Here is a 13,853-nt window from a genome sequence, read left to right as displayed (position 1 = left end):
TGACAGGAAGAAATCACCGAAATTCAATTTTTGAAAAGTCAAACACATATAAAGCTTTAATCATAAGCAAAGACTGACACAGAATCTACTCAGAGTTTTTTGTGTTTGTTTTCAGATGACTGGTGTAGGCTTAGACAATTTCATGTAGTAGCTGATTTCATGAGGCAAACAAACCCTAGATGTATAGGATTAAATGTTGCTTTATAAATCATTAAAACCATCCTAAAATCAATTCAAAAATTGACCAGAAGCCACTGCACTTTGCTCCAAAGAGAAATAACATGCTGAGTAAGCAACACAAATGCTACTCACTCTTCTCCAAACTGAAGTAACCTGCTGGGTCAGCAGGGTGACAGCAAAAAGTAGCAGACAAAGGCAGTAAAAGTCAAAAACAGCAAAACCTATTGAATATAGGCTAAAATATTAGAAGTTTTGCTTAGTCTGTTTCCAATAACTATATTAGTATATGGTTCTGGGAAATGCATAATGACAGAATGTGGCATAAAATGATATTCAAAAAGATGATTTAGAAAAAATTCTTAGAAAGTGATCTCAAAATTGAGAGAAATGCTATAAATCCTCATAAGATAGGAAAATCCAGTTTTTCATATTATCCAATGTGGGTAAAGAGACCTAAACTCAAATCCATGAGAGATTTTTTCTTCAAAGGACTGCAGCAGCCTTGGCAACAGAAATGACAGCTCTCTTCCACAGAAGAGTGAGCATCTTGCACTTCTCTTTCCCAGGCTTTTCCCAAAGTCACCAGCACCAGGTCCTCTAGGGCCACGTATACACACTAAGGTCCTGCTGTAGAGTCATCCTTAAGGTTCATACTCTATAATGTTATTGTCAATTATATTTAAGAAAAATATTCTTTCGGTATCTTCAAAAAGTAAACAAGCATGGCTGATTTATATCAAATGTCAAAGTCTCACTGTCTTTTATGGTGGAGTGGTATTCCACAAGTATATATACCACATTTTTTCAGTCCCCTCATCTGTTCTCAGACATCTGGAATGATTCTACGTCCTAGCAATTGTGAATAGTGCTGCAATAAACAAGGATATGCAAGTGTTTTTCTGACTGAGTGCTTTCCTATCCTTTGGGTAGATATCTAAGAGTAGAATTATTGGGTTGTATGGTAGTTCTACTTGTAGGTTTCTGAGGAATCTTCATATTATTCTCCAAAATGATTGTACTAATTTACATTCCCACCAACAGTGTATAGAAAGTGGACAAATATGGAAGACTGAATGACAAATGAAGCAAGCCAGACTATGAAAGACAGGCATTGTATGTCCCTGTTTAATATATGCCAAATGTCTGTACGCTATAGCAGAATCTGAAAGATCAGAAGGTATAATAGCAAGAAGGCCAATCATAGATACTAGAGGCAATATAGAAAAGAGTGGGTAATAGGGGGTGGGAGAAAAGAGATCAGGAAAAAAAAAGAAAACATTTAATAGACCAAAATGAAAAGTTATCAGTCGGTGATAAAGAATACGGGAATATCTTTGACTTGACTAATACACACCATATTTGTGCTGGGAAAAACCATGTTGTACACTGTAAAGATGTATGGTGACTAACTGCAAATAAAACATAAATTTAAAAGGAAAAAATAAAAGCAGACTTCACTGGATTTAATACAGATGATAAGTCATTCCACATCCCACCACTTTAGCTCCCTACAAAAAGAAAAAAAGAATGAAGAAAATTCCTGAATATGCACTGCAATAATGAGAGAAGCATTACTAATTGAAGATAAGATGCAAACATAGGAAATCATCTGAGAAAATGGAACCACAAATATTCTCATAAAATCTGGAATATTTCCAAAAATTTACTTATTTGCCTTTTCTTTTTGGCCTGAGAGTATTACTTTCAGAAACTTATGCTGGCCATGAAATGGAAAAAAATGAAAAGAGGGTAATATTTCAAGTTTCAATATTTTTTTCTCACAGAAAAAAATACATGGATTCTAGGAATGTGAAGAGAAAAATACAGCACTTTAAAACAAGCTTAATAGGGAACCAGCAGTTAGCGTAATGGCTATGTCGCTGGACTCCCACGTAGTCGACTGCAGTTCGCATCCCGGACCCGGTGGCTTAAAACTCACGCCGGGCGCGTGTGCGTGCGTGCCCAAGATCCCGGGAGGAGAATGGAAGAGGAGGGATTGCGGCGTGACCATCCCCCCTGGGGGGTGATTTCTCGCTTTCTGTCTCTATGTCTCTCTCTGTCTGTCTGGCGAGTGCACGCGCCCTATAGTGAAGAAAAAAAAATAACTCTCAAAAAAAAAAAAAAAAAACAAGCTTAATATAAAATTTTGGGTTTTTTTGTTTTGGTGCTTCTTGGTTTTATTTTGTTTTTGTTTTTATAAACCTGCTATACGTGAGCTCTGCATATGTAGATTTTTTTTTTTTTGGAGAGGTTTTTTCACTATAGGGCGTGTGCACTCGCCAGACAGACAGAGAGAGACGAAGAGACAGAAAGCAAGAAATCACCTCCCGGGGGGATGGCTACGCTGCAATCCCTTCTCCTCCATTCTCCTCTCGGGATCTTGGGCACGCACGCACACGCGCCCAGCATGAGTTTTAAGCCACCAGGTCCGGGACCCAAACTGTGGTTGACTACGTGGGAGTTCAGCGACATAGCCATTACACTAACTGCTGGTTCCCTGCATATGTAGATTTCAAAAAATGTTTGCATCAAGACAAATGCATACCTTAATTTCACTTTTTCATGAACTTTTTGAAGTCCCTTCATATATATTGTTTTAGGAAAATATCATCTGCTAACTGCTGGAGAACTAAAAACATTATCTCCCTGCACCATAAAAGTAACATAAATTGTTGTCTAACATGTAAACTTCTGAACATTAGTCCTTAATTATCTTGCTTTATAATAAAGATTTTGCATAATGTTAAATGAGTAAAGTTACCTTATTGGGAGTCTTCTTTTATTACCACAATAAGCTATAGATTTTGTAGTTGGTATGTGTTTAAAAAGTTTTAAAAACTTAACTGGGAGGATATCAGGCAGAAATGGCTCCAGCACCTTTAACTCTATATAAGCAAACAAAAGCCCAATGTAAACAGTAAAAAAAGTAAGCTTAACCAATCAGAAAATACCAGCTCACCTCTAACCAAGGATTGTCCCACCTTAGCCAATAGATATATTTTCTCTGTCTCAGCTCCACATATATCTTATACAATTTCTTCTCTCATCCACTCTCTCCCAATAAAGCGTTGAACTGTTGATGGTTTGAAACTGCTGTATTCATGAATCACTGAACGCTCAAATAAAGGTGTTAAAATTTTAATGTGCCTAAGTTTATTTTTGTAACATCTCTACACCTGAATTTAACAAATCCAGAAGGGAAAAAAATTAGAAAAATTACCAACAAGACAAGCATGACAAGATGGATAGGCTACCTACAACATACTTACCCAAAGAGAAAAACTGTAAAGGAGTAGCTGAGTTTCAGGAGAAATGAAAGGCCAATCATGACTGACCAGTACATAATAAAATAAGCCACGTTAAATGCATACACAGTGCCATTGTGCTTAAGATCACTTAATCCTGACAACGACCCTACAAAATTGGTACAATTGTTTTCCCCATTTTACTCCTAAACAAAGTGAAATAGAGGCACTACATATCTCACCCAAGGCAATCAAACAGTTTTGCAGTTGTCAAAACTGAAACTCAGGTCCAGGCTCTGGGTGCACGGCCCTCACACGTTTGCTACTAGGGTGTATAGACTCCCTGGTACAAACAACCACAGTTATTTCTCTGTATCTGACACTGAGCACTGAGCTGAATTGTTTACGCACATTATCTGAAGTGTAACATAAATCCATGGTTTTACTCCATATTGGGTTTTACTCCAACCAGTCTGAAAAAAAGAAAGAACATCAAGAAGCCAAGAAATTGTGGGTCTAAGGAGGAATTTTGAAGGCTTACCCAGGATAGTCTGGGGAAGGCGGCACTCTTGTCGAATGAGGTGAACAGTCCGATGCCTTTCAATCAACCCTTTTTAACTCTGATGCCATAGCTACTGAAATTTCTGGTTATAATTTTATTTTCTGTTTTCTTTCTCCTCAGCTAGGAAAGAATGAAGGAACCATTGGGATCACTTCACATCTTTCTCAGAATACACAAATGAGTTAGCATCTGGTTTATACATCAGTGTTTGATGTTGGAATAAATCAATTTCTGCTCACATGACTAAACTGTCAAAGCTGAGTTCTCCATTCTAAACATGGTAACCACACTGAAGCACTAACATCTTGAGACTCTATTGGTAAGATGGTTGTGGGACCAGCAGTTAGCATAATGGCTATGTTGCTGGACTCCCATGTAGTCGACCGTGGTTCGAGTCCCAGATTCGGTGGCTTAAACTCACACCAGGCACGTGTGCGTGTGTGCCCAAGATCCCAAGAGGAGAATGGAGGAGAAGGGATTGCAAAATTACCAACAAGACAAGCATGACAAGATGGATAGGCTACCTACAACATACTTACCCAAAGAGAAAAACTGTAAAGGAGTAGCTGAGTTTCAGGAGAAATGAAAGGCCAATCATGACTGACCAGTACATAATAAAATAAGCCACGTTAAATGCATACACAGTGCCATTGTGCTTAAGATCACTTAATCCTGACAACGACCCTACAAAATTGGTACAATTGTTTTCCCCATTTTACTCCTAAACAAAGTGAAATAGAGGCACTACATATCTCACCCAAGGCAATCAAACAGTTTTGCAGTTGTCAAAACTGAAACTCAGGTCCAGGCTCTGGGTGCACGGCCCTCACACGTTTGCTACTAGGGTGTATAGACTCCCTGGTACAAACAACCACAGTTATTTCTCTGTATCTGACACTGAGCACTGAGCTGAATTGTTTACGCACATTATCTGAAGTGTAACATAAATCCATGGTTTTACTCCATATTGGGTTTTACTCCAACCAGTCTGAAAAAAAGAAAGAACATCAAGAAGCCAAGAAATTGTGGGTCTAAGGAGGAATTTTGAAGGCTTACCCAGGATAGTCTGGGGAAGGCGGCACTCTTGTCGAATGAGGTGAACAGTCCGATGCCTTTCAATCAACCCTTTTTAACTCTGATGCCATAGCTACTGAAATTTCTGGTTATAATTTTATTTTCTGTTTTCTTTCTCCTCAGCTAGGAAAGAATGAAGGAACCATTGGGATCACTTCACATCTTTCTCAGAATACACAAATGAGTTAGCATCTGGTTTATACATCAGTGTTTGATGTTGGAATAAATCAATTTCTGCTCACATGACTAAACTGTCAAAGCTGAGTTCTCCATTCTAAACATGGTAACCACACTGAAGCACTAACATCTTGAGACTCTATTGGTAAGATGGTTGTGGGACCAGCAGTTAGCATAATGGCTATGTTGCTGGACTCCCATGTAGTCGACCGTGGTTCGAGTCCCAGATTCGGTGGCTTAAACTCACACCAGGCACGTGTGCGTGTGTGCCCAAGATCCCAAGAGGAGAATGGAGGAGAAGGGATTGCAACTTGGCCATCCCCCCTGGGGCATGATTTCTCGCTTTCTGTCTCTCTGTCTGTCTCTGTCTTTCTGGTGAGCATGCACACCCTATACCAAAATCTCTCCAAAAATAAGATGGCTGACCTCCTCACCTCTCTAGATGATGAAGCTATTGTGTGTCTTACTAAATATATGTGATCTTTTTTTTTTAATTCATTGTTCCGTTAGGTCTGCATAATTTTTTTTAGGTGGTTGTTATATGGTATGTGCACTCGCCAGGACAGATAGAGATAGACAGTGAGAGGCAAAGTGAAGAAAGACAGTGAGAGGTAAAGTGTGCACTCCCCAGAGGGTATGGCTAAGCTGCAATCCTTTCTCTTCCACTCTCTTCCTGGGATTTTGGGCATGCACACACATGTACCTAGCATGATTTTCAAGCTACTAGGTCCGAGACTAGAACTGTGGTTGGCCATGTGAGGTCAGGAGCCACCCGTTGACTCTTGTGGTCCACATAATTTTTTAAAATAGGAAAAGCATATACCTTGACTACAGACTATTTTTCATTAATTCTGTAGTACATACAGTTCAACAAAAAGAAGAAAAAGTGGGCGAGGAGGAAAAATTAGCATTGATTAATTCCAATGGGAGTAGTATTTGGGGAGAATGATTTTGAACTAAAATTCTTTGTGTTCTCATTAGAAAAAGTCGAATAGAAATACAAGCCAAAATTACACAAAATCAGGACTAAATAAAAGCCTTAGAGAAAGTTAGAGTTCTTTGGTCTCCTCCTAATTTTTAGAAAATGCTTTTACAAATGGTCAGGCAACTGAGCATCTGAGATCTAATTGTGTCATGTCTGACAAACTAGTTTGATGTTCTCCTTTTAGAAGAGCAGATGGGGTAGTCTAAAGACTATGAGAAACCCCTTAAGAAAGATGTGACAGTCTGAGGGACAGACTGAAACTAATGTTAAAAAAAAATAAATGCTTTGATGAATAAGCAGGGATTTTTCAACCCAGATCTAAGTGAGATTTCCATCATTCTTTAAACAATGCCAAAGAAATTTTCTGGTGTTAAAGAAGAAAAAGAGGCAAGAATGTAAAAAGTTAAATGAAAATCAATTGACAAGAGAGTGTTCAGTATGAATGTAACATCAAGGAAAATGGCTTGAAGTGTTTGTCTTCTATTGAAATGGTCTTTAAAAGAAAATACAAGAAATAATGTTAAACACATACTTATCTACTATATCATCTTAATAAGTAAGAATTTTATCATATTTTCAGATAAACAAAACCTTACATCTATAAAGTTCTCTCTGTCCCCTTCCTAGTCCACTTCTCCCTTTGTCCCCCAGACCTAGCATTATTACTAGCTTTGTTGGATACCATGTCTACTACATAGGTATGTAACATTAAAATGTATAGTCTTAGACTCTTATAATGAAGTGGTTAAGAGAGTCAGATCCCACATGCCCAGTGCATTTTAAATTCCATCTCCAGCAACTTGAAAAACACACCAGATGCATGTGCGTAGTGACCAAAATATTGATGGAAAAAAGGAATGGAAGAGAAAGGATTGTGGCATGGCCATGTCCCATGGGGGGAGGGGTGCTTTCTCTCTCTTTCTTTCACTTATTCTCTCTCTGGAGAATGCATGTACTTTCTGGAAATTAAAAATGTGTACAAAGAAAAGTAGTGTGTGTGTGTGTGTGTGTGTGTGTGTGTATAGTACTCTATAAATGAAGTATCTGTAGTATTAAAATAATCCACATTTTAATGCTATGAATTAGAAGAAACAAACTTACAGGACCAGCAAATGATATAATGGTTACATCACTGGATTCCCAGGTAGTCAACAGTGGTTCGAGTCCCAGACCCGGTGGCTTAAAACTCACGCTGGGCATGTGTCTGTGCATGCCAAAAATTCTGAGAAGAGAATAGAGGAAAAGGAGTTGCAGCCTGGCTATTCCCCTGGGGGGGTGATTTCCCACTTTCTGTCTCTCTGTCTCTCTCTGTCTTTCTGGAAAGCACATGTGCCCTATAGCAAAAGTCCCTCTCTTAAAAAAAAAAAAAAAAAAGAATAAGAAGAAACACTCATATATCTCATGTAACTCATATCTCATTTATCTTTCTTAAAGTATATTTTGAAGTATATTTCTTAAAGTAAAAAGAATTTAATATTTAATTTTATTTATTTATTTTTTTTTTTACCAAAGAGACAGAAAAAGAGAGAGAGGAAAAGTGAGAAAGCAAGCCATCAGGTGCAGGACTTGAACTGTAGTCAGCCATGTGGGAGTCCAACACCTTAACAACCACACCACATGTCAGCCCCCTTAAAATATATTTTCAAAATCACTTCTAACAATTAAAAATATGGGTCTGCTCCACAACCTGGTGGTTAAGGCAGCTGGATCCCAATGACTGACCACAAGGTTTGAGACCTGGATGTGTGTGTGCATACCCAATACCCTAAAAGGAAGGAGCGTTGGAGGAGAATGGACGGTATGTAGGACATTCTCTGTAAGGGGCTCTTTCTCTTCTCCCTCTCTCTCTACAAAATAGTGGATATGATTAAAATTCAGGGGTGATTTCTTCTTGAAAAATAATTAGCATAGGAACACAATTTAGAGCAAAGGATTTACTATGGTAAATTCTGAGAATGATTTTATAAATTCTGAGAAAATATTGAGAATAAGAAACAATTTCTAAGTGATGATGTGATTTAAAATGCTACACAAAAGCTCACATTACATAAGTTAAAAATTAGAGATGAAACAAGTCCAAAATAGATTTCAAAGGTGAACCCTAATACCATAAAAGATTAGGATAGTTCATTGAACTCTCTTCCGCCCATGCTAAGTTACTCTCTGGGAGTAACTTACACAGCTTAAGAAATTACATTAACTCTTCAAAGCTCCAGGGTACTGTTTAATAAGGTATTATGTGATGTACTAAATTTTCTTAGCACCTAAATTATTCTCACAACTTCAGTTATTCCCTAGGCTTAAGTTATGACCTTTGTAAACCATAGAGCTTTCTGATCACTTAAAGAGTTCTTGCAACTCCCTAAAGTGCTCTACTTATTCACAGAAGCAATTTGGGCCACCTGGGAAATCCAACGGAACAAGTAATATTCCCTCTAAGACGCTACTCTGTCCATATGCTTAAGGAGAACAGAGTGGAAAAAATCAATCTGATACATTCAAACCTATTAAAGTTAGAATCTATTGACTGTACAACCAATCCAAATGGACATTATGATTGGCAAGAAAAACCAATTAAATAAAGAATGGTTCACTTATTGGTTTCATGCAGAATTTTAGTAAGTAATAAATGTCCATAAGTCTGGCTCTTGGTCCAACTTCATGGGATCATTAATGGTCCCTTGGGAATTTTATCAAAAAAGAGAAGTATTGATCTTAGTATTCTAGCCAAATTTCACCTTACAGAATTATAGTGTACCCTTCCCAAATTCCCTTAGATTAAGTGGCATATTCCCAGAGGACATCTACCCTGGGTGTTTAATATGCTTCTTCCAACCACAAGCCTTTCTTAGGAGGCCAAAATAAATGTTCTCTGGCCCAACTCAGCAATGCAGAACTCTTGATGGGTTTACATAAGCCACTTCTCCCATGATACACTCAACAATATAAATGTACATAGTCCAACACTTTGTAGCAAGAGCTGTGTCTTCTGTCATTCTATTGACAGTATCAACCAAACAGGACAATGAAAGATATCTATTAGGTTGTTGGAAAAGTCATGACATATTTTTCTACATTTTTTGATAGAAAAGTGCATCATGACTTTCGCAACAGCTCAATATTTACAACTAATTTCTCTACAGATCATCCCAGGAGCGACAGAGAAGTGAGTTGTAAAGAGCAAAGTTGTGAGGTTTAAATCCTGTTAGAGGAAAAATATAGCCTTATTGTTACTGTTTTGGAAACAAATATTAGCCTTTCTGGTTCAAAAATGGAGGTTGGGATCAGTCTCGTGGCCCAGTGGTTGAGGGAGCTGGTTCTCACATGGCCGAATGGGCCCTTCAAACACCAGCCACAAAAACCTGAAATGACATACTAGGCATATGTGCCTGCATGCCTCAAATCCCAACTGGATGGAGAAAAGGAGACAGTATTGTGGTGTGACCATGCCTCATGGAGGGTAGGGGGATACTTTCTTCTCACTCTATCTCTCTATGTTCCTCTGGTGAGCACATGCATCCTATGGCAATTTTTTTTAAAAATGGAGTTTGGAAAACAATGAACAATTTCCTTGTTTAGCCAGTTCAGAAATATTATCATTACTGGGGACAGCAGGTGGCATGGTGTTTAGGGGCACTGAACTTCCACAGGGCTGACAACGTCTCAAGTCCCAGACCTGGGGGACCAGCAGTTGGTGTAATGGCTATGTTGCTGGATTCCCATGTAGTTCAAGTCCCAGACCCGGTGGCTTAAACTCAGGCTGGGCATGTGTGCGTGCGTGCCCAAGATCCCCAGAGGAGAATGGAGGAGAAGAGATTGCTGTATGGCCATCCCCCCTTGGGGGTGATTTCTTGCTTTCTGTCTCTCTGTATTTCTGGTGCGCCTATTTTGCCCAAAAAATAAAATAAAAAAAAAAAAAAAAAAAAAAAAAAAGGGCCCAGACCTGGCAGCTTGCTTTCTCACTTTCTCTCTTTCTCTGTGCCTCGGTCAAGTTGAAAATAACAATAATGACAAATAAAAATTAAAGGAAATAATTCTTTAAAAAAATTATCATTACTTTTTCCTAAAAATATCTAGGGTAGACTCTTCACAGTGTTGCAAACCAACGTGCGTGAAGCAGGTCAGCAGAAAAGGCAAGTGGACTGGCCAGCTAGACTGCAGTGTAACGGGATGAGAAGCCATGGACCAAATGATTTTCAAGTCATCCTGTGTCTTACACTTTTGTGAAGCAGTAGAAAATTAGATAACTGGGTATTGCATTTGGAAAAAAAGAAAGGAAAAACAGTCAATTCGGTGAGGGAAAAAAAAGAATTGAGGCTCTGGTTTGACATACAGGTTTTAATAGACATCACATAGACATTAATAGGTTGACAAGAGTTTTAGTTTTTCATGTTTGTTTTGGTATCATGTGTCTATAGCTCAAGATATCTACAAACTCCAGGGGGAAATTTCTTTGATGATAAGGGTTAGAGGAATTGTTATCATGAAAAAACTAAAAATGACCATGACTCAAAAAGGCCATTTCTGTGCATTTAAACTACAACACAGTTTGCTGTAAAAGAAATACACCAGTTAACACATAAGTACATATTAAGGGTCTAAAAACTCATCTTTTCTCTTTTTAAGCAATACTGACAACATTAGCACTTTTGAGTATAATTTCTTGCAATTTATTTTTTTTATTTATAAAACTGTTTCCAGGTGTGATTATTATTCATACATCACAAGATGTATTTTTAAAAATAAAAAAGACAGCATTAATTTTCAAAATTTATGTATGCTGGTAGAATATTCTAATTATACAACAAACTAATTTTGTTAATGTAATTTTTTTGGCATTAGGTTACACTCCCTAAAGATGTTTGCAAAGTTTAAAAAAAAAAATTAAAACTCCAAGTACAAGGATTTTTCCATTAGAACTAGTCACTATTTCCTTGTGGATTATAACTATGTAACCTGAGGTGGGATTTGGTAATTTTCTCAAATTCCTTTTCTTAATCTGCAGAACCCCAGAGAACAGGGAGAAATATCATCTTTGCAGGCTCATTGCTACCAAATTGTAGCAGCAGAGTATGAAAGAATTACATCTGAAATAGGGTCCTCATTTGAGAAAACTCAAGAAAATTGAAGACAGATTTCATTTATTTGTGATTCCTGGCAACAAAAGTACAATTATCCCCAGTGCGAAAGTACTCCAAAATGGTATTCCACTTAAGGTAAAGATACAACCGCAATCATTCATTCATTCAGGATTTTTTGAACACTGACTAAATGAGAGGGAATGTACCAGGCAGTGGGGATCCAAGCACGGAAAGGATGGGTCTTTGCTCCCAGACTGGCGAGGTGGCCAGACACACAAGGGATTTGCTTGTGGTCATGTAGATTGTGTGTGGAAAGTGAGCTTCTCCCAAGAATGGTGATTATTAGGGGGGGGGGAAACCTCAGACAGGCCTGCTCTGTAGGAAGATGGTCATGCTATAGAGTGACAAAGAACAAAAGGTCTGCTCTCAGGGTTTCTCAGCAGCAGCCTGACTGAGTGTTAGAATCTGCCAGAAGGCACCCCCTGGTTTCCAGCTTGAAAGCACCCTTTTTGCATTGTGAGTGAGCACCAATAATGTGGTCTATCAGCTGCTCCCTGACTATGAATCATGATGGGACCTTCTGCCTACTGCATTGTTTATTTTTCGTTTCTCATAATTAAGCCTTTTTCTAATCCTATAAGGTAATAATATTTGCAAATGGAGAACACCTGGCTATACAACATGATGAAATTTCCAGGCTCCTGGGGAGAGAGTCATTCAAGCCAAAAGAAATCTAACACACCCCCAGAAGTAACCTGAGCTTTCATGATGTGAATGCATGGCGCAGAGGTGAAATGTACATTCAACACAGAAAAGCCATGCATATTGTGTCCCTGTACGTGCGTATGTGTGCTCATGTGTGTGTGTACATGTAATCATAGAATCCTAAGCTCATGGGTGTGCTTTATATCTATATCATATGTTATCCAGATACCAGTTGTATATTATAAGCTGCATATGCAATACCATATGGACACCATAAAATATCACATGTGTTGTCAGGATAATTTTACATTCACTGCATGATTAAAATGTCCTATATTATATACCTATCTGTTCTGTACAAACATGAATTTGTCTAACAAATTGCTTTCATTATCAAATTCAGGTAGAAATGAAAGTGAAAGGCTCTTTACTTACATTTAATAAAAAGCAATATGGAAACGTGAATACAGTTTGTTTTTTCTTCACTAGATTTTTCTGCCATGCAGCATTTAACACTGGTGCAGCTGTCAATACCCATTCATCTGCTATCGGGCAGCTTTTTCCTTTCACTCACTGTGACATTTTTAAAGTGGCAAAAAAAAAAAGCTTAAAACAGCATATTTGTCACTTTTTTCTCTCTGGTGACCTTTTAAGCACTACGTAAAATTACTCTGTATGTACGAAACCCTTTAATCATTACACATACGTTGCACAATAGTGCTTTATATAGGGGTGTCATTTTATTAGATTTTAAAAATTTACACTGTATGTGCTGCTGTTTATTTAATTATTCAAAAATTTAAACACAAGAAAATCTCATAGCTTTTAGCTCTAGCAATCATGTAATGCCACTATAATTTATATTAAGAATCATTTTCATACTAGAATTTCAGAAATAACTTGTACACACCCTCAGCTTCCCAGTCTTTAAATTCTAATAAATAGCTACATGAAATACACTTTTTTTTAGTAAAGATAAAAGATATGTTGATGGTAAGGAACGGTTTTGAAAATGAAGATGGAAGTTGAGTTTTGACTTTATTTTGGGTCACCTGTGTGACCTTAAGGAAGTCACCAAGTGACTTTGATCTGCACCTTGATATCTCATCATATGAAAAACACATCAGCCACCTCTCTCCAACAGGATGCAAGTGCAAGAACCAAATTAGCAAATATCTCTCTGTGTGTTTTTAATTGGGGGCAAATAATAGCAGTAATAATAATATGACTTCTGGTTCAAAAACCCAAATTAATCTGTTTTTCAAAAACAATGGAGAATTTTAAAATTTGTTACCATACCAGAAAGAAATCAAAACAAGCTAAAATGTCAATTATTAACCACACAGTCTATTTAAAGTTACTGTCCAGTCTAAAAATAGAAGGAGAAATATTGCCCCACCTGCCATAGAACAGCTTTAAAAATTACAAAGTATAAAAATTCTGGATGACCCATTTAGTCTCATTTCTATTCTCATCATTTTCAAAATAATTGGTATATCTCTAAACACGACCAGGTCTTTTTCTTGCTGTCCCCTGTGTGAAACTACTAAGTGGCCAGGAGGGTGAATGGGTATCACATCAGCAGCATTCTGAGAGAATATGAATGTCATCATTTATGGGTTGGTGACCAAGAGTGACTTAGCTTCTGAAAGAGCCAGCTTCTCCTCTCTACAAAGGGAATATAATATCTTCCACAAGAGATGCTTCTGTGAGTCTTCAATCATGTATATTCAGCGCCTGCTCCATAATGAGTTCTTGATAGGCAGTATTTACCGCTGTTCTGGCAAGAAATCTCTCACCACTCTCCTTTGACTGCAACTCAGGGACCGTGCAGATTTCACAGT

This window comes from Tupaia chinensis, unplaced genomic scaffold (genome assembly GCF_000334495.1).
Source record: "Tupaia chinensis unplaced genomic scaffold, TupChi_1.0 Scaffold144568_1, whole genome shotgun sequence".
In the NCBI taxonomy this organism is placed as follows: domain Eukaryota; kingdom Metazoa; phylum Chordata; class Mammalia; order Scandentia; family Tupaiidae; genus Tupaia; species Tupaia belangeri.
This window is presented reverse-complemented; position numbering follows the sequence as displayed.